This window comes from Equus przewalskii, chromosome 3 (genome assembly GCF_037783145.1).
Source record: "Equus przewalskii isolate Varuska chromosome 3, EquPr2, whole genome shotgun sequence".
Classification (NCBI taxonomy): domain Eukaryota; kingdom Metazoa; phylum Chordata; class Mammalia; order Perissodactyla; family Equidae; genus Equus; species Equus przewalskii.
The window spans coordinates 111,101,116-111,120,784 of record NC_091833.1 but is presented as its reverse complement, the minus strand read 5'-3'; the positions used below and the strand labels follow the sequence as shown (position 1 = coordinate 111,120,784).

Here is a 19,669-nt window from a genome sequence, read left to right as displayed (position 1 = left end):
AGTTCTAACAGTATGCATTATGTCCTAAGGGAGAGATGTAATTATCTTGATGTATTTATTAATTTCATTTTTATTTTACTTCCAAAAGAAAAAGAAAATTTAATTACATGATGAGTGTTGGTCAGATTTGGGATTATAAAGTGGAATTTGAATCAAGGTCTTTTAGACTCTTGTCAGTCAAAATGTGATGCAGGCACCAGCAGCATCAGTACCACCTAGGAGCTTATTAGAAGTTCAGATTCTCGGGCTCCATCCCAGACCTCCTGGATCAGAATCTACTTCTGCTGTTGTTGAGAAAGATCACTACCAAGATAACATCCGTGCCAGTCTTCCTCTATTCTGATGAGCCATGTGTAGGTCCACGCCCAGGATCCAAACTGGCAAACCCCACTGCCGCTGAAGTGGAGTGCGAGAACTTAACCACTACACCACCGGCCCGGCCCCAGAACCTACATTTTTAACAAAATCCCCAGGTATTCATTTGCCCACAAAACTTTGAGAAGCACTGTTGTGGAACTATAAATATTTAAGCTTCTTAAAATCTAGCTTTCTTTTGATTCAAATTCTGTTTATAACAATCTTGGCTAGCTTTTACTTAATACAAAATTAGTTTATAAACAATTGTAAGCTTAGAAATCCTTTATTGAAATCAGGAATAAGAAAAATACTCATTTAAAATTTGGTAAAAGTTTTGAATCCACATTTTACTGAAGAAAATATATGATGGCAAGTCAGCACATGAAAAGATGCTTAACATCATTAGTCATTAGGATAATGCAAACTAAAATCACAGTGAGATGCCACTTACACACCTGTTAGAATTGCTATAATAAAGCAATAAAAATACCTGACAATATTAAGTGTTGGTGAAGCTGTAGACAAGCTAGTGCTCTCATATGTTGCTGGTGGGAATACAAAATGGTACAATGACTTTGGAAAAAAATTTAGCAATTTTTCATAAAGTTAACCCACTCTCATCATGTGATTCAGCCATCCTACTCCTAGATATTTACCCAAGGAAGTGAAAACTTACGTCACACAAAAACATGTATGTAAATGTTTATAGTAGTTCCACTGGTAATCACCAAAACCTGGAAACAACCCAAATGTCCTATAACTAATGAATGGATGGGCAAACACAGGTGTATCCATATAATAGGATGCCGCGGGGCCATAAAAAGAACAAATTACTGATACACACAATAACATGGATGAATCCAAAGTACATAAAAGATTATGCAAGTGAAGAAAGCCAGATTTCCATTTGTATGACATTATGGAAAAGGCAAAGCTATAGGGATGGAGAACTGAAGTGGTCGCCAGGGTTACAGGGTCGATGGAGTATTTGAATACAAAGGGTTTGAATACAAAGCAGTTATGCATTGATGGAGCTGTTCTGTGTCCTGATTGTGATGATGGTTACACTGCTCTAGACATTTGTCAAATTTCATAAAACCGCACATAAAAAAGTATACTTTAATGTATGTATGTCAAAAGTAAATTTGCAAAAATCAGGCACTGTCTGCAATGCCTGCTCTTTACTTTTCCCAGCATGTCAAAGAGACGTGGTTTAACCGAAGTCCTCCACAAGCTAAACAGAGTGAATGATGTTGCATGATGGCAACCATGGCAGCCAGTGTTTGGCCCTCCACCCACGTTGTTGTGGAGGAACAGAGACTGCTTGCTTTGTTTCCATCCTCCTCCTTTTCTGAGCTGTGTTCTCTTCTCCTGTAAATAAGGTGTGACGTCGCCCACGAGAGGACATGGGAGCACAGTAATTTGCATACTCTAATTAAACTGCTGTATCATGAGCTTGCTTTCTTTGGTTATATTAGAATAAGAACAAAGGTGCACCTCTAACTCAGAGTTTGGAGTGTTATCCCTGGGAACTGGAATGAATAAAACAGTCCAGGAAGGCTTGCGTGCCTTGCAACTTTAATGCAGCTGTCTGCCACCCTGCTTTAGGGCAGAGCACCCAGCGTCACAGTCCTTAGTGGACTGGCCTTTATCTCAGGTAAGTGGGGCCTTTCCGGTCAAATCTCCTCCCGACAGGTGTGCGGGGAAAGATGAGAGGCTGGCCCATGGGTGAATGATTGCTTCTCATCCATGGAATTCATTTTCGTATTTGAAATGCTGCATAATCTGGTGGATAGAGCACTGAATTGGAAATCCAGGATACGTGGACTTTGTAAAGACTTTCCTTTCGACACTCGGGTGAGCGCCTTAAAAGCTTAATGCCTGAATTAACTCAATCATCATCATGAGTGGTGTTTCGCAGTAAAAAGGCAGACAATTTGCACAAGCTTTAAATTTGTAAAGTGCTTTTACACCATTTAACTCTTTCAATCTGCAGCTTCAGGTGGGAAAAGAATGGCTCAGTGGTGTTCAGTGTTTGGTGGTGTAAGAATGGTATCGTCCTCAGCTCTCTTGCCCTTCCCTCCATGTTTATCCTGTAAAAATCCTTTAGTTAATGAAGCAGATTTGATCCTGGACCTAATTCTTTCCTGAATCACAGAATTTGAGACCTGGCCATTTCTTTTTCTTTTTTTAGTTCGAAAAAAATATAGATGAGTTGAGTAAGGTCCAGAGAGGAGAGGAGAGGAGAGTGGGTAAAGGTCATTCAGCCTATACATTACATCCTTAGAAAATTAGGCCTTAAGCTTGCAAAATATCTCTATGGGACCTGAAAGCGTCGATGCCACAACATGTATATGAGGGGCTCAATTAATTTGTATCTATACTGAGAGTTGAGGGAGGATAAATAGAGGCAATTTTTGAGGTGCTTTGAATTCTTCAGGGTCAATAAAATGATTACAAATGGTGATGGATGAGAAATACGTAGAAAGTAAAAATAAAAGGAGACTATTATAGTTGGAGTGATGGTTTAAAATCTATCTAAGTTAGGCATATTAAAGTGGAAATAAAATAATTTATCATTCTTAAAGCTAAATTAAAGATGTAATTGTGGACTTCATGACCTTGACTAGAAATAGTTTTTTCAGTTCTAACCCCAGGGTGATCCAGCAGTTGCGTCTTGCTGTCCTCCAGCACTCACGTGGAAGGCATCAACACTGAGCAGCCACACCTCATCCTCCAATCCTAGCTGGTTCTTGAGCTAGAGAGAATCGAGACTCCTTGGAGATCCATGGATTCCATGTCTTGGGATGGAAAAAAGTTTGCATGGATTTTCAGTTACATTGACTGCCAGAAGACAAGAAAACTTTAAAAAATATCTAGGGTCATACTGAAAAGACAAAAGAGATAGTTTTTAAAAACTTCTACTTGCCAAGTTATAACAGTTTGAATATCAAAACAGAATATTAACCATAGCTAGTTGGAATGAATTGAATCTATATGAAAGTTATGACATTCCAAGACAAAATAAGTTCATTAAAGATGATAATTATGATACAAAAGAAGAATGAATACAATTTTTAAGTTAACCAAAATTAGTAGGGGACTATTGACATATATGATGTTCTGTTTTTCAGATGCATGTGTGTATTTTTTTACCTACCTCTGTGCATAATAGAGAGGGATAGGCAAAATAGTTCTTAAAGGGGATGGGAATTGCACAAAGAGCAGAAGGGCCTATAACCTCAATGGACCATGGACAAGAACTAGGTGGAAAGCATGGCAGTGGGTTGCCATATGATGGATTGTTCAAAATTTAGAAAGAAGAGCTGATAGTTCAACTTAGCCCCTTGTCTCCTAGAAAATGAAACCTCTAGATGACTCAACTGATTTTACTGAGATGTAAAAACTATATAATGAGTTAAATTGTAAATCAAGGCTACACATCCTCCATTAGTTTGCTAGGGCTGTTGTAACACAGCACCACAGACTTAAACAGAAATTTATTTTCTCACAGTCTAGAAGCTAAAAGTCTGAGATCAAGGTGTCAGCAGTTTCTTTCTGAAGGCTGAGAGGGAGAATCTGTTTCCTGGCCTTTCCACTCGGCTTATAGATACCATCTTCTCCCTGTGTCTTCACATTATCTTCCCTCTGTATGTGTCTATGTCCCAATTTCCTCTTCTTGTACAGACACCAGTCATACTGGATTAGGGTGCACCATAATGACCTCACTTTCATTTAATTACCTCTTTAAAGATTCTGACTCCAAATACAGTTATATTCTGAGGAACTATGGGTTAGGACTTCAAGCTATGAATCTTTGGGAGGACAGAATTCAGCCTATAACATGTCCTATGACATGGATGTGATGAAAGAAGACAGCAGAGACACCAAGTTGCAGGAAAAGGCATGGCTGTGGACGGTCTCATTGACACAATGAGTCAATCTTGATTCTAAGAGGAGCCCAGGTAAGAAATAGCTGCTAGAGTTTTATTCACTTTGGAAGTCCCAACAATGTCAGCTGTTCTACCATAATCTTTTTGTTTGATAGGTCACTGTAACCTGGGAAGATGCATTAAAATATATTAAAGTATGTAAATAATGAAGAAATTAACTAAGTCTATAGGATCACTAACTTTCTCACAGGTTGAGTATAAATATAACAATACATTTTATAATCAATATGATAATTTGTGAATATCACGTCTGTTTTTAAGGTGTTTGAAGCAGTTAAGGGAATGTGGCACATTAGGCTTATGCTTTTATTGAGATAGGTAGAGAGCTTGACTAAGGTTTGTAACTAACTTTTAAATGTATAAGAGGATTAGTAAAGCTTACATTTTAATTTATTAGTTATGCAAGTTTAAATGTTTAGAGAAATTTCACTTACTATAGTTATAATTACATTGGACATTAAAGAAAGAGCAAGTAGTAACTTTGATTTTCCACATACACAAAAACCACTTCAGGAGTAAGCCACCTACCTAGCAGGACTCCAAAGGCAGTCTGGAGTTGGGAATGGCTGTCATGGCAACAATCCTCAGCACAGAGGGGAGATGTGGTGTGAACTCATGGCCCTCACACTCAGCCCTCCCCCCTCTCACCTCCCAGGACTCCTGACTGTTCATTGCAGTGTAAAAGAGGGAGGCTGAGTTTCATTCAAATATATATTTCACTAACTTTACTCCTTTGCAAGACTAAGATTCCAGATGGCAAATGAACAGTGAGTCTGCCTCATTGGGAAATACTGTGGCGGTTGTTTTAATTCTTAAAGAAGTGGGGACTGTGGAAGATAATCTGCCACCAAAGTGGTTTGCATCAAAATTATCCTTATAATGACTCACAGATCTTCACTAGTCTCATTTGTGCTCCAGGTTTTTCCATGTCTTTGCCTTTGTTCTTGATGATAACCCCTCTTCTAGTACTCTCTCCACCCATCTTTACTCAGAGGTGACCAAAGCTTGGGTCCACTCCCCAAGAAGACTTTTATAGCACAGCCAGGGCATGTCCCTGAGCCAGAGCCTACTGTTGATGAGAAAGTTGATTCAATAAATTTAATTCATTAAAAGAGTTCATGATTCAAGATATTACTACTGTATCTCATTACTATTTGTGTTTGAAAATAGGGCAATAGAGGAGGTCAATGCTTAATGTGAAGGAATTATCTGAGTACTAGACATTAATTCAAATCTTCTTTATTAAGTAACTCCATGTGTCCATGACTATACTATGTACCAGGTCCCTGATTTCAGTCATGGCATCATGGTTCATGGAAAACTTACCTCATAGAAATTAATGCCAGTGGCTTTCATTTCTTGAGTAGCTTGCTAAGTGCTATTTGGTACTTTGTATACATCAATACATGAAATACTCCCTCTGCTCAGTGGTCTGTGTATTATTTTTCTCAAATATGACAATCAGAGACTCAAAAATGTTAAGATATTTCTGGTAGTAACAGCCGGGTAAAGCTGAAATTCAAATTTTGGTCTTACTGACTATAAATGTAGTTCACTTTTCACTATGATTCACTGTTGCTATGCTCCTTGAATCTTAGCTTCCCATTTGTGAAATGGTCATAATGATGCCTACCCATGAGATCCTTGTGAGGTCTAACAATGTTGATGTGAAGAGAAGGCACTATTCCTTCCATGATGAGACCCAGGGTAGCTTCAACCTCTTTCAACCTTCTAGGTCACTTTTCCCCCAAAACCTCAGTTTTTAATATATTTACATTTATGGTTATATTTACATTTACATTTTACATCTGTGAGTACTAAAAGTGAGGTCTGCCCTGTCTCTCAGTCTATATGGGGCACAGTGTGGATGAATGGTGTTGTGGCTACCCATTTCTCCTTCAAGTTGGCATGGGATCTAGGTTTGCCATTGCTTAGAGTAGGGTTGCAAGATTAACAAATACAAATATAGAATGTCTAGTTACATTTAAATTTGAGATGAACAATATTTTATTTTAGTAAAAGCATGTTTCATGCAATATTTGTAGGGAACATTTCGGATACACTTATACAAAAAATTATTTGTTGTTTACATGCAATTCAAATGAAATGCATAACTGTGCATCCTATATTTTATCTAGCAACCCTAATCATAAGCCCTGGGTCTACAATTGGCAGCTCTTACTGGAGTCAGGCCCTTCCTAGTCAGGGAACTGGCAAGTCAACAATGAACAGGCCAGTAGACAGAGTTTGGGGCAGGCAATGAGAATCAACCTCAAAGATAAAGAGGAGGAAAAGGTAGACTCAAAATACAAGATCAAGCATCCACAGGCTCAGGAGGGCTTGGCCTTCTTCCAAAGGACAGTCTCTTTTCCCATCAGATATTAACCTGATTTTCCTCTTTCATTTAGAGAAACAAAAAATTTTGCGTTTCTGCTCATCTCAAATTAGGGAACCTTCTATATTGACATCAACTCAACTAATTATTTTTTTCTGTTGTGGGGTCATCTGTATTCACAGTACACTAAAATGTGAAGAAAAAGAACAAAAAGTATCGTTCTGTTTCTATTTCTTATTTAGTATGTGTACTCCACTGGGTCATGGAGGAAAATCTAAATTTAGTTTAATCCGGAAAACTGAGTCTTGTCCAATAATTCCGGTGACATTTTTGGGGTAATGCATTTCCTTAGAGTTGAATGTCCTGTCTTTGAATTAGTTTCCTCATACTCCTATTTTTCTTCAAGATGATGTCAAGGTTCATGTGGAAGATGGGCTCATACATCCATGCAGAGTCATCTGAGTCTGCACTGGTATTAGCCAATGACTAGTCTGGTATGCACTCTGAACCGAAGACTGCCCTGGGGTCAGCATCTGGACTGCCATGACTGGAGTTCAAGGTCCTGGCTTTTCTACTGAGGGACCAGAGTTCTCACACACTGTGTCCTCTTTCAAGTCATGACTCTGGTAAGCCATCAGCACTCTCAGTAATATTCCATCCCCTCCTTATACCAGTGGTGAAATTCTAGACCCCTATAACTTTCTCCCAGGCCTTGGAGAGTCAGTGATGCTTTCTCAGGCCCACAGTCCTGCTTTCTCCCTCTACCAATAGTTCAACCTCACTTCTGTCCGTGCTGAATGTGGCCACATGAAGTATTTCTCCTGTGGGCTGACAGCTTTCTGAAGCTCTGCTTGGAGAATCATGTCATCAGTTTCTTCCTTATGTTTTGAGTTCCCCCAAACCTTTTTGAATGTTTTTAAAGCCCTCACTCTTGCCCGGGCCAAACCCCAAACTGGGGAGGAATGTGGACCACACCATCTTATTTTCTCAGTCTGTTTCTGCCACTGATCTCTTTTCCAAACTTTGCTGGGGCCGGAAGAGGAATATTTCAACATTCAATATATCGTACCCTGAGTTGTCTCTACCTCAGTCGTGTGGAAAGTAGGCCAAGCTTGGATCTTGATCTCCATTGAACCTATAGGAACTGAGAAAGTTATATTTCCTTTAGTAAGGTTCCGTTACAGACAGTCTGTATCAGAACTCAAAGTTAATTGATTTTTGTTCCAGGCAGGACTCTGGGTTCAGTCTTGGAGGTGGGAGCCTGCAAATGGGCATTATTCAGGGAAAAGTGACAATTCCTTATCTCTCTTACAGTCCCTATGGTTCTTTGCAAGGTGGAAAGACCCTTGCTCTCCCACCCACCTCTGGCTGCTCTATGCTCCAACACTCCTTGCTTACTTTCTTCAAACACCTCCTGCCTGCTGCCTTTGCATTTATTATTCCTTCTTTCAATGATCTTTTTCACTTCACTCTTATGCTTTCTTATCCTTCAGATTTCTACTCCAGTTGCCTTCTTCCAGAAGACCTCCCTGGTCACCATCTGTACTTATCTTAGATTTCTCTCTTTAGCTCTATATGTTGTCCACTTCCCCTCAGCATGTAAATTCCATCATAGTACGGCCCTTTCTGTTTGGCTCATTTTGGTATCTTCAGTGCTTAGCACCTAGTAGGTACACATAAATTTTATTGCAAAAATGAAAGTTATCCTTTTTGTCTACACTCACATCCATAAATGTTATGTCAACTATATCAATAATTGTATTGTAGCTGCCGTGAATGGGACCCTTGCTATGTGCTAACATCACACAGTTGTTTACTTAAATTTTTTGTAACCTTTGAAGTAGCCTGTTACATCTTGCAAACAGAGAAAACAGCACCCAGATGAGTTAATTTTGCCTGAGGTCACTCAGAAGAAATGTTAGTAAGTGGTAGAGCTGAGAATAGACCCAGATATGTCAATCTTAAAGTTTTCTATTATACTACTCTGTCTTTTAAATAACAAAAATAGTGTTTTAGTTTTACAAGGTGCTTTGGTGTATTTTGGGAAATATAAGGTGAACTGAAAAGAACTCTTGATTTGTTGTCAGAATACATGGATCTAAACCAGGGTTTATCAACCCTGGCACTAGTAACAGTTTTGTCTGGACAATTCTTTGCTGTGGTGAGTTAAGTTTGTGCCTTTCAGGATGTTTAGCAGCATCTCTGACCTATGCCCACTAGAGGCCTATAGTGTACTTACCCCATTGTGACAATCTCCAGTCTCCAAACATTGCCAACCGTCCTCTGGAGGCAAAATTATCCTTGATCAAGAACCAGTGTGTTTTTTTTTTTTTTAAAGATTGGTGCCTAAGCTAACATCAGTTGCCAATCTTCTTTTTTCTTCTTATTCTTCTCCCCAAAGCACCCCCAGCACATAGTTGCATATTCTAGTTGTGAGTGCCTCTGGTTGTGTCATGTGGGATGCCACCTCAGCATGGCCTGATGAGCGGTGCCATGTCCATGCCCAGGATCCGAACCAGCAAAACTTAGGCCACCTAAGCAGAGTTCGTGAACTTAATCACTTAGCCACGGGGCTAGCCCAGAGAACCAATGGTTTAAAGTGATACTTAGTCATTTGTGAGATCTGGGTCAGTTCATTTCATTTCTCTGAGTTCAGTCATCTCCACTGCAGAGCAGGAATTACAACATTTGCCACCTGTACTCCAAACCTCATCAGGTCAATGCATGGTTCTAGTGAAATTAAAGGAAATCCCAGTTATTGAGGGCCTACTCTATAGTGCATGCATCACACTAAACTGCATATTTTCTTGCTCAGTCCACCCCACGATCCCATGAATACTAGTACTATCTCCATTTTACATATGCGGAAAGTGGGGCTCAGAGAGGTAAGGTAACACGCTCAAGTTCACAGATTCAGCAGCTGTGAGAGAGTAGAGTAAAACCTAGGTTAATTTCAAAACAAGTACATTAAAAAAAAAAATGTGAAGGCATTTGGTCAACTCTAACCTACAGTTCATTTGTAAATTTGATAGGTCATTTCATTTGCTTATTTGGTAAACATTATCATCTTGCAATATGACAAACAACAGCGACACAAATTTATCTTTTGCTCAACCAGGCAGTCAGAGTAGAAAAGAAACTGGGAATATTAGTACACGTCATGAGCTGTAAAAATTGAGTAGACATTTCCTAATTTCCTTTGTGACTATGCAAATGAACATTCTATATTTACAGAAAGGAAACAACCCATAGATGTCATTAAAAAAATACCGATATAATCACTGCTTTTAAAATGAAAAGATAACATTTTGTTCACATGACAGAGGAAGGCAATGTCCAACTGTGGAATCTATCAAATCAGTATAATTTCATGGAGCATCAGCACTTCAAGGTTTTAGTTTTTAATTGCTTTTTATGGTTTTCAGTAATTTCACTGTTGTCATCATTTTTAACATATATAATTGGTGCACTCTGCAAGGTTTGAACAGGAAAAAGTGGTATTCTTTTGGCCAGAGAGAGAGTGAGAGAGAGAGATTACTGGCATGGAAGGAACAGATAGCATGAAATCCATTCCAAGGAGTTAGAGGTGAGGAAGCTATAAGGCAACATCATTTTTTTCTACAGGAGGAAGAGATGTGTTCGAAAGTGTGTTGAGTCTGCTGATGCTTGCAAGTAATTGACCCTTTGCCCTCCTGGAGCTGGTGATTCAGCTTCAGCCACCATGCTGGCCTCCCTTTCCTGCCCTAGTGCCTCTAGATGGCAGGCAGTGTCACTCTGGTGGCAGTGGTCTCAGGGAGTGCCACTCAGCCCACCATTTCTTCACAGGGAGGGGCTAAAATAGACCTGAGTTCCCCTTCTCAAAGGAACCTCATGAAGCTTAGGGTCTTTCTCCCTTCTGTGGCTTTTGAAAGCATGAGAGGTGGGGGTGGGAATGGACTCCCTTCCCGGGAAGGTGATTGTAGGTCTTTCTGTGCTCCCTGGCACTGCAGCTGGGAGCAACTTGGACATCATAAGGAGTTCTTCTTATGGTTTTACATTAGAAAGAAACTGTTCCCATCCATGATTTCAGTTCAGCCTGGTATTCAATCTTTAGTTAGTCAGGACTGGGGTAAACGTTGCTAGTTATTTCCTAACCTGAAGCACATTTGGAATCCAGAAGAGATGGTGGTGAGCCACCTTCCCCAGGTCAGTTTCCGGGGAGGAAAGTGAGGCTCTGGGAGGGAGGGGTGACTCACCGGGCCTTCTCAGCATCAGGGAACACAGACCCAATAGGCACACGGGAGGAGGGGCATGCCAGAACCCTCAGCTTTCAGGGATTTAAAAAAAAACATTGTCATTTTTCTCTCCTTTTGGGCCAGAACATTGGACCTTTCCATTTCCTGTGACTGGTTTTGCCAGATGCAGCAATCGAATGCCCTAGAGTAGAAACCGAAATGATACCCAGGACAGGAGCTTAGTTTCTGCTCTGCTACTTGTTAACTTTGTGATTTTAAACCAATGATTTCCTTTTCTGGACCTGCATTTCTTTACCAAAAATATGAAGGTATTGCCACTGATCAATAGTCTCCAAACTTTTGTTTCCAGCTATAAGATCTACTTTTCAAGAGAAATGTCACTGGAACTGCAATATATGGGACAAGCGCAAGCAAGCAGCTCAGTTGGCATGGTTGGCTGAGCAAAGGGCAGAGAAATGAGCCAGCTCGGCTTCCTGCCCCGAGGAGGGGGGCTCCTCCCGACAGGGCAGGCCCCTGGCTCCTTCACAGTTTCCTGGGACTTCACCAAAGAGGGTGTGGAAATCCCCAAGTATTGTAGCCATCAGGGTCTCCAACATTCCATAAGTCTGCTCTGTAAATGAAATGAGATCATGAAAGAGAAAGCACTGAGTAAAACTGAAAGCATATTGCTTTGTTACTACGAAGATTATGATCTTTGGACAGAGCCAAAGGGCCCTTGTTTCTGACCTACAGAGGCACGCGGGCTGCTGGCTTCTCATGGCTTCAGCAAGAACAAAACCCAAAGTACAGCTTCGGGAAGGCGGCTTTGTTCTCCTCTGTGAATATCGGGGTCTGAAAAAGGTTGAGCAACTCAGGAAAAGAGAGAGACCTAAATGGCTTTTCTTAATAAAGCGTTTCATCTCCTCTGAAATCAGAACACAGAAGCAGGGGCAGCAGGAACCCCCATGGCTATGGTTAGTCACCATGCTGCCGCCCCCAAATCCTTCTCACTGCCCAATCAAAGAGGGAAAGACTTGCTGGAGCTGACCCACTCACTCTGGTGACCTTGGAAGGATGAGAGAGAGAATAACCTCCTGGGAGAGCTCGTCCCACTGGGTTCCTTGCAGTTACAGGTGGAAATTTGTTCACTCTTTCACTGACTCACTCATTCATTCATTCATTCACTCACTCATCCTATCAATTAGGAGTAGTACATGCTATACACAAGAGAGAACACCTGTATGTCCTTTTTCCAGATTCACTAGTTAGGGAAATGCCTATGTGCCAGGTCTTTAGAACACAGGGATAAGCAAGATTTCACAGGTTCTCCCATCTCTGAAAATCCGTGATGGCAGCAGTCACCTCCCCTCTGAGAGGCCTGCCTTACCCTCTTGGTCTGGATGAGATGCCCCTCCTTGTGCTTCCGTAGCGCTTATGCTCACTAGTGTCCATCACATCCCCTGCAGTGGAAGTTCTGGGAGGCAAGGCCCGGGTCTCTGCTGTCCACAGCTCTGGTCCCAGAGAGCTTAGTGTAACTCATGGAACCTAGCAGATGTTCAATAAACACTGGTTGGAAGAATTTAACACCACACTACGGTATCTAGTTGCTTGTCTATCTTCCTTCACCGCTCTCCATATGGCCCATGAGTACCTGAAGGCTCCTGACATCACAGTGAAAGGAAGTGAACCCAAAACAAATTCAAATCCAGGACTCCACCACATCTTGCATTGAGTAGCCTGTTTCACTTTCCTCATATCTAAACATGAAAATGAAGACATAATTTCCAGATCCAGAGCTCTTAAGAAAGTTTAGAAAGAATACCGATAACCTGCCTAGGAGAACCCATAGCAAACAAGGGGCAAACAGTAATTGCTAGCTATTAATAGAAACTTCAATTTGTTTAAACTTCTAAAGCTCATTTAATTGCTGGAAATATAGTCTCTTTCTCTGGAAAACTTCTGGATGTACTTTTACCAGATTCACCAATTTTTACCATTTTGCCACATTTGTTTTATCATCTCTCTCTCTCTATATATGTATAAACAAACATTTATAGAGACACATAGATCTGCATATACATACTTACCTGTGTGTAAATTATAAATTCTAAAATGATTATTTGTTTTTCTGAATCATTTGAAAGTTACATACAGTCTGCCCTTTTACTTCTTAATATTTCAGTGTGTAACTCCTAACAATAAGAATATTCTCTTAAATAACCACAATCTTGTTACATTTAGGAAACTTAACATTGTTCCAATACTTACATCTAATTTACCTTCCAATATCCCATGTTTGTCAATTGTCCCAATAGTGTCCTTTAAGCACTTACATGTCCAGTACAGGATCTGCTCCATTTAGTGGCCATGTCTGTTTACTCTCCTTTAATCTAGAAGGTTCCTCAGTCCTTCTCACTTTCATACCCAGACGTTTTTAAAGAATCGAGGCCGGCTGTAGACTGTTCTTCAGTGTGGGTTTGTCTGATGTTTCCTTGTGATTAGATTCAAGTTACTCATAGGTGATGGGGTTTCCTTCTCAATGCATCACGTCCAGGGGCATGTGATGTCCATCCGCTCCTCTCTGCTAAGGTCAATTTTGATCACACCAAGTCTCATCCCATTTCTCCATTGTGCAGTTACTGTTTTTCGCCTTTCAGCTAACAAGCAATCTGTGCAGAGAGCCTTTGAGACCACGCAGATATTCTGCCCCTCGTCAAACTTCCCCCCAGATTTGGCTTCCGTTGATGATTCTTGCACAGCTGGTCCGTAGTAGGCTGGTTGTAGCATGGTGGTTTCACCCTGCCATCACTCTTTCAACTTTTCTCATAGGCTTTCTGCCACAAGGAAGACTCTCTCTGAGTAGGAAAGATAATCTATCTAAGGATATTTATCTCATTGTCAGAAGGAAATAGGGGCCTGAGGTGCTGGTGAGAGATCGGGCTGGAGAGGGAGGTTTGTATATTAACCCTGGGGAAGCCTTGAGGAAGTCTGGGAACAAAGAGGAATAAGCCTGGGAAACATGGGGCATAGAGCGTGAGCAGCAGAAAGAAGGTGCAATCGCAGGAAACTCAACGGTGCAGCAAAGGAGGGCCAGACCCCATTTGGGCCACATTCTAAACGGTTAACTGAGGTAAGTCTCTCTACCTTGGAGTCCGCTTGTTCTTCCCTAAAACCATGACCTCACAGCATTTTCCCGTGTTTTAGACAGATATTTTCCGTAAAGTGCCAAGCACACTGCTTAACATCATGTAAGTGCTCATTAAATGCTCCCCTCTTCTTCCCTTCCCTTTGCGTTGTTCAGAGATTGCCATGGAAACTCACCTCTCTGCTTTCACTGAGGTCTCTTTAAAAAATTTGCAATTACTCTAAAAGCTTGACTTTTTTTTCATCTGAAATGAGAAATTCTAAAGGTAATAATATGCTACATTCTATGCTAAAAGTAAATTAAATGCAGGGTCAAAGCTGATTTGGAACTCCCCTAGGAAGTCTCAGAGATGCTTGCATTTCAAAATTGTTCTCATTATTTTTGGTAAATTGAATATAACAAACTAATTATTTTGCATAATGATAATGATATCATCATTTTATTATTATCACTAAAACACAATAATAATAATTGCTACTTTTAAAACATAGTCTTTGCTAGTCACTTTTCCAGATCTTTCCCAGTCATTTCTTCTAATCCTCCCAACTGCCTTGCTATGTTTGTATTCTTTCCATTTTACAGATGAAGACATTGAGGCTCAGAGGGTGGGATTTGCCGAAGTTCTTATTGCTGGAAGGTGGCAAGCCAGGCAATAAGTGTGCTCTGTCTCCAGAACGTGTATACTTTGTATGCCTGGTTACTTCTGGACAATGATTTTAATGTGCTGAAATTCTCCATTCTCCTAGTGCTTCTTCTGGACTTGGCTTAGCATAGAACAAAATGTAGCTAATCATGTAACTGAGGCAGAGATGGTTAATTCTCACCAAATATTCCATGCATTCTCCCTCATTTCCACTCTGCCTTGCTATTAGGTTGAGGCCAAGTGACTCCTTCTGGACAATGAATCTGAAACAGAATAACACATGTTACTTCCAGGCTGAGGCAGTTACAAGCTGGTGTGCTTCTTTCCTCTCTCTCGCCAGGCTCAAGTGACCTTAGAAGTGACATGTTAAGGAGGCTATATTATAAGATGAAGAGAGCTTGGATCCCTGAGTCACTGGATGGAGGAGCATCCCAGGCAAACCGCGTTAGACTCAGTGTGTGGAAGAAATCAACTTCTGCTGTGCTAAGCCGCCATGATCATAAAGTTTATTTGTTACTGCAGCACGGCCTAGCCTACCCAGACTGAAACAATAGGGAATCCTTTTTGGTGACCAGTCATCATGGGAGGTGTAAGAACCTCATTATTTAGGGTGCCAAGAAGGCTAGGTGACTCCACTTACCATCATAAAAATGAAAATTGAATAGCACAGCCTCTGTATCTGTTTTTAGGCAAACCTATTATTGTTCTTTTGAAAAGGGGGTGGTATAAAGAAAAGGGAATGCCCTCTTTTTCTTTGCTAAGATTCAGGTTAAGCTGAATAAATAAATCCTCCCCTCCAACCCAGAAGGACAGAGGAAGAATAATCTGCACGAAGAGGTGGGTGCACACTTGGGAGGACATGTTTTAAATATCTTTCCCACAAAAAGCATCTGCAAACATTAAAATCTAAAAAAAGGAATCATGAATAATGAGATGTGGCTTGATTAGAGAAAATCATTTTTAAATCACTGTGGTTTTCACTTTTTCTTTGCACTGGGAGGCTAGGCTTTGTCTGAATCTTATTAATAAGAGAGAGATACCAAGATAACTAAGACTGATAAGGAATAAATACAATTTGGCTTCATTTAGCTGCAAACATCATGTTTTGAAAGATTATTATAAGTGACTTTCAAATTTGCGTAATTCTTTTATAAGGTAAGTTTCTGTTGGACTATAAAAATATTTTTCAATTTTCCTAGATGAGAAAAGGCAAAAGAGGTTAATTAAAAGTCAACTCAAGACTGCTAAGGCACTTAAACATGTAATTTCTTGAGTTTCAAACTTAAATAGCTCAAACTGTAAAAGAGCTGACTATTATGAATCATGCCTTTACTCTTTAAATGTTTTTTATTTCCTTGGTTTGATTTAAAATCTTATCCTATAAGCTTGCAGAATCCTAGGTGTATAATAACTGCATGCCCATTTGAGTGAATGAATGAGTGTAAGTTTGCAAACAGAGAGATTGCTGGGTTCAAGAGAGTCTCTTCTGAGCCCCAGAACAGTAACAGCAGTTTCTAAAATCTTTCCTTACTTATTCTCTCTCCACTGCCTCTCTGTCCCCTACCTGACCCTGCCTCCCTCTGTGTTGGACTATCCAGCTGTTATCATCTACCAGAATCCTACTCCTTCACGATCCAGTTCAAATTGTTATTGCTCAGCGATGCCTTTCCTGATTGTGATGGCCCCTGTCTCTCTTGATTTCCTATTACACTCTTTGGGTAACCCACTTATCATCTCACGGAGTTCACATTTTCCATTGTGTTGTTAATTGTCTTTTTATATTTACCTGCCTCATCTCTTCATTTGTGCTGTAGATTTCCTGGGATGGGCCAGTGTATCCAGTGCCCTGTAGAGCAGCCTGTTTCGGGCTTGGTAGTGGAAGGAAGCATCGAGGCTCCCACGTCATGCCTACATTCAGGATCTATGTTCAGCTCTGCCTCCAGCAGCAGGTTACTCTTTTCATGAAGAGGAGGAGGACAAAGCGTATACTTCAGCCCAGCCACAACGTCAGCACAAAGCTCAAGGCCAGCTGTGGGCTCTTGGAATAATTGAGTGAGGCAGAGAAATGCAGGGTCATGATGACAGAGAGAGAATCTTAGCTGGGGTCTAGAAGTGATCAAGAGACATATTCAGAGTGTACTGTAGAAAAATAAAATCTTTATTAATATTTAAAATTAACTTTGAGCATGTATTAAAGAAAGATTAAAGATTTTCTGCAATTACTAATAGAGTCTGAGAAACTATTCATTAGGGAAAAGCCACTCATGTGACACAGCAGATAAGCCTTGTTTTGCCTTCAAGAACACCTTCCAGAACTTCCAAGATTTTGAGGCCTCATGTTCTCTCCAGGCTCCAAGCCATTTTACATATTTCCCATCTGCCTGGAACCATCCTTCTCTTTACCAGGATAACTTCTATGCCAGAAGTTGCTTTTCTTTAAATCTTTACCAGGATAATTTCACACGTCATCTTAAACATCACCTCTTCTGAGAAGCAAAGAGTGAGCTTCCCCATTTTCTTTCCCACTCAAGCTAAGTTACTTGCTTCTGTCATCCTGTACTTCCACTATTCTAATACTTACCTGCTGTAATTCCTTAGTTAATTATCCCTCTTCCCTAATAAAGTGTCAGCTCTATGAAAGCAGGAATGAAACCTGTCTCATTAGCTGCTGAATCTCCCTTGCCAATCAGACTGCCTTGACATAGCAGGCACTCCAAAACTATTTATTGAAAAAATGGACATAGTCCCAAGACTTAGGCAATGAAAGAGGAGATCCAGGCAAACCAAACCAGAGTCTTGTCTTTCAGTTACACCTGGCTAAAATTGTTCACGTGATCGAGAAGAGAGTGACATTTACCCTAGAAATCTACTGTGCAGTCTTTATGGTACAAACGTTTGTTAGGAATATAGTAAACTATTTAGAGCTCTCATTTTGTGGGTGAATTGTAGTAATTTTCACCTACATGGGATGTATTATCCTAAAGTTTTCTCTTAAGGAATCTCAACAAATAGTTTTATAGAGAGACATCTTGATTCCGTGGCCCCCCATCTAATCATTGCTGTCAAATTTTATCCCCAGCATGGAGACCAGCATTTAAGTGTCCACCTTACATAAGGCAGCAGTGACTAAGAATTGTTAATATTATTAACACAAACTCATAGTTGTTGACTGCTTCTACGTGCCAGGCACTGTATTAAGTAATTTACATCAGTTAGCAGAGATCACAACCCCTGTATGATGTCAGCACTTTTATTATCCTAATTCACTTATTTGTACACCAGACAGTTATTGGGTTTCTGCCACATACAAGACATTCAAATAGGTATTAAGGATACTGTAGGGAATAAAATAAGTGTAAAATTTCACCCTCCTGGAACTTATATCCTAGTGGAGAAGAGCAGAGAAATAAGACAAAAATCAATTATGCTAGATGTTAAGAGAGTTATAAACAGGTACAGCAGAGAAGGGAAATGGGAAGGCTGGGGCATACAATTTTGCACAGAGATCTCAAGGAAGGCATCACCAATGAGGGATGTGTGAACAGAAACATGAACGAGGTAAGAGAGAGAGTCAGATATCTGGGGGAGAGATATTCCAGGCAAAGGGAATAAGGCGTACAAAATTCCAAGGTGGGAGCATGTTGGAGAATTTGGGGGTCAGCAGTGAAGTCAGTGTAGTGAGAATAAAAGACCTGAGTGAACAAGGGGACGCTGAAGGCGGGGCCAGATGACATGGGGTCTTATAGGTTATTTTGAGGATTAAGGCTTTATTCTGAGTGACAGGAGATGCTGTTGGAGGATTTTGAGATGAAAATGACATGATCTGGTTTACATTTTAAAAGAGTACTCTGTTTTCTGTGTTGAGAATAGAGTGAGTGGGTCAAAGGTAGAGACAGGAAGTCCAAATACGGGGCTATTGTAATAATCCAGAGAAGGGGACATGGTGGCCTGAAACAGCGTTGTACTGGTGCAGGTGATGAGAACTGGTCAGTTTCAGTATGTATTCTTAGGTGGAACCCACAGGATTTGCTGATGGATTGGATGCGTGCTATGAGGGAAAGAGAAATAAGGATGACACCAAAGTGTTTGCCCTCAGCAACTATAAATATAGAATTGTTATTTACTGAGATGGAAAAGACTGAAGAAGGGACAGATTTAGGAGAAAAGATCAAGAGTTTAGACTTGGACACATTAAGTCTTCAGTTCCCATTGGAAAGCTGACAGAGACGTTAAATAGAAATTGGATATAAGTGTTTGGAGTTTAGAAGACTGCTCAAGAGCTGGAGTCACAAATTTGAGAGTCTTCAATAAAGAGATGGCATTAAAACTCTAGAAACTAAGTGAGCTCATCTATGAAATGAGTGTAGAAAGAGTAACAGTTCAAAGACTGAGACCTGGGCAGCCAATACTTAGGTATTGTGTCCATTCAGGGAAAGAGATGGTCAGACAGTGCAAAAGGCTTCTTGGGCATTTTGCGTGTGAAAGATAAAGAGTAAGGAAGCAGGATTGCGTGAGAAACGGCTTCGGACCACAAAGCAGATCTGACACCTCTGAAAGGGAAGAGTTTGGAGGAAGCAGGATTGGGTAGAGCGAGCCTCTGACAACGATGCAGCTTTGACGAAGTCTTGGCAAACCCAAGGGGGAATATCCAAAGCAAAGCTTGCCTTTTAACAGAATCTCACTTTAGACAAATATCCAGGCCCTAGTATTCCCTTCATGCTCTGTCATTGACTAAGAGCTCCTGGGATGAGCATGACCTCAGCTTGTATTCTGCAGTGGATCCCAGTGATGCTGCAGCAGAAGGCTGGTAGCTAACGACACTACTCTCAGCGGAACAAGTTCTTTCTTGAAGAAGATCTGGGCAACACACGTCCATGGCTGCTACTGTAGATATCAGTTTTACCCATGAGAATGCAGAAGCACAGAAAGGTTAGGTAACCATACCAACATCACATAGCAAGTAAGTTTGAACCCTGGCAGCCTGATTGCAGGTCTTAGCCTCTTAGCTATGATGCTAGACTG

At 40.6% G+C, this 19,669-nt stretch overlaps 1 protein-coding gene and 3 long non-coding RNA genes across 4 annotated transcripts in view; 3 read left to right on the top strand and 1 right to left on the bottom strand.

Moving 5' to 3' along the window:
- The window catches only part of LOC139082627 (uncharacterized), a 97,114-nt gene that overhangs the window by 21,729 nt on the left and 55,716 nt on the right, over positions 1 to 19,669 (top strand). The gene's annotated exons all lie outside the window — the stretch shown is intronic.
- LOC139082377 (uncharacterized) lies at positions 1,756 to 12,251 on the top strand. The gene is made up of 4 exons (XR_011538305.1): positions 1,756 to 2,014; positions 3,003 to 4,322; positions 7,052 to 7,271; positions 11,230 to 12,251. It is a non-coding gene; the product is annotated as an uncharacterized lncRNA (long non-coding RNA).
- LOC139082378 (uncharacterized) lies at positions 6,294 to 13,300 on the bottom strand. Its single transcript, XR_011538306.1, has 4 exons — positions 13,193 to 13,300; positions 12,247 to 12,404; positions 8,885 to 9,375; positions 6,294 to 7,789 (listed from the first exon to the last, which is right to left on the bottom strand). It is a non-coding gene; the product is annotated as an uncharacterized lncRNA (long non-coding RNA).
- Positions 16,246 to 16,873, top strand: LOC139082379 (uncharacterized). Its single transcript, XR_011538307.1, has 2 exons — positions 16,246 to 16,365; positions 16,462 to 16,873. It is a non-coding gene; the product is annotated as an uncharacterized lncRNA (long non-coding RNA).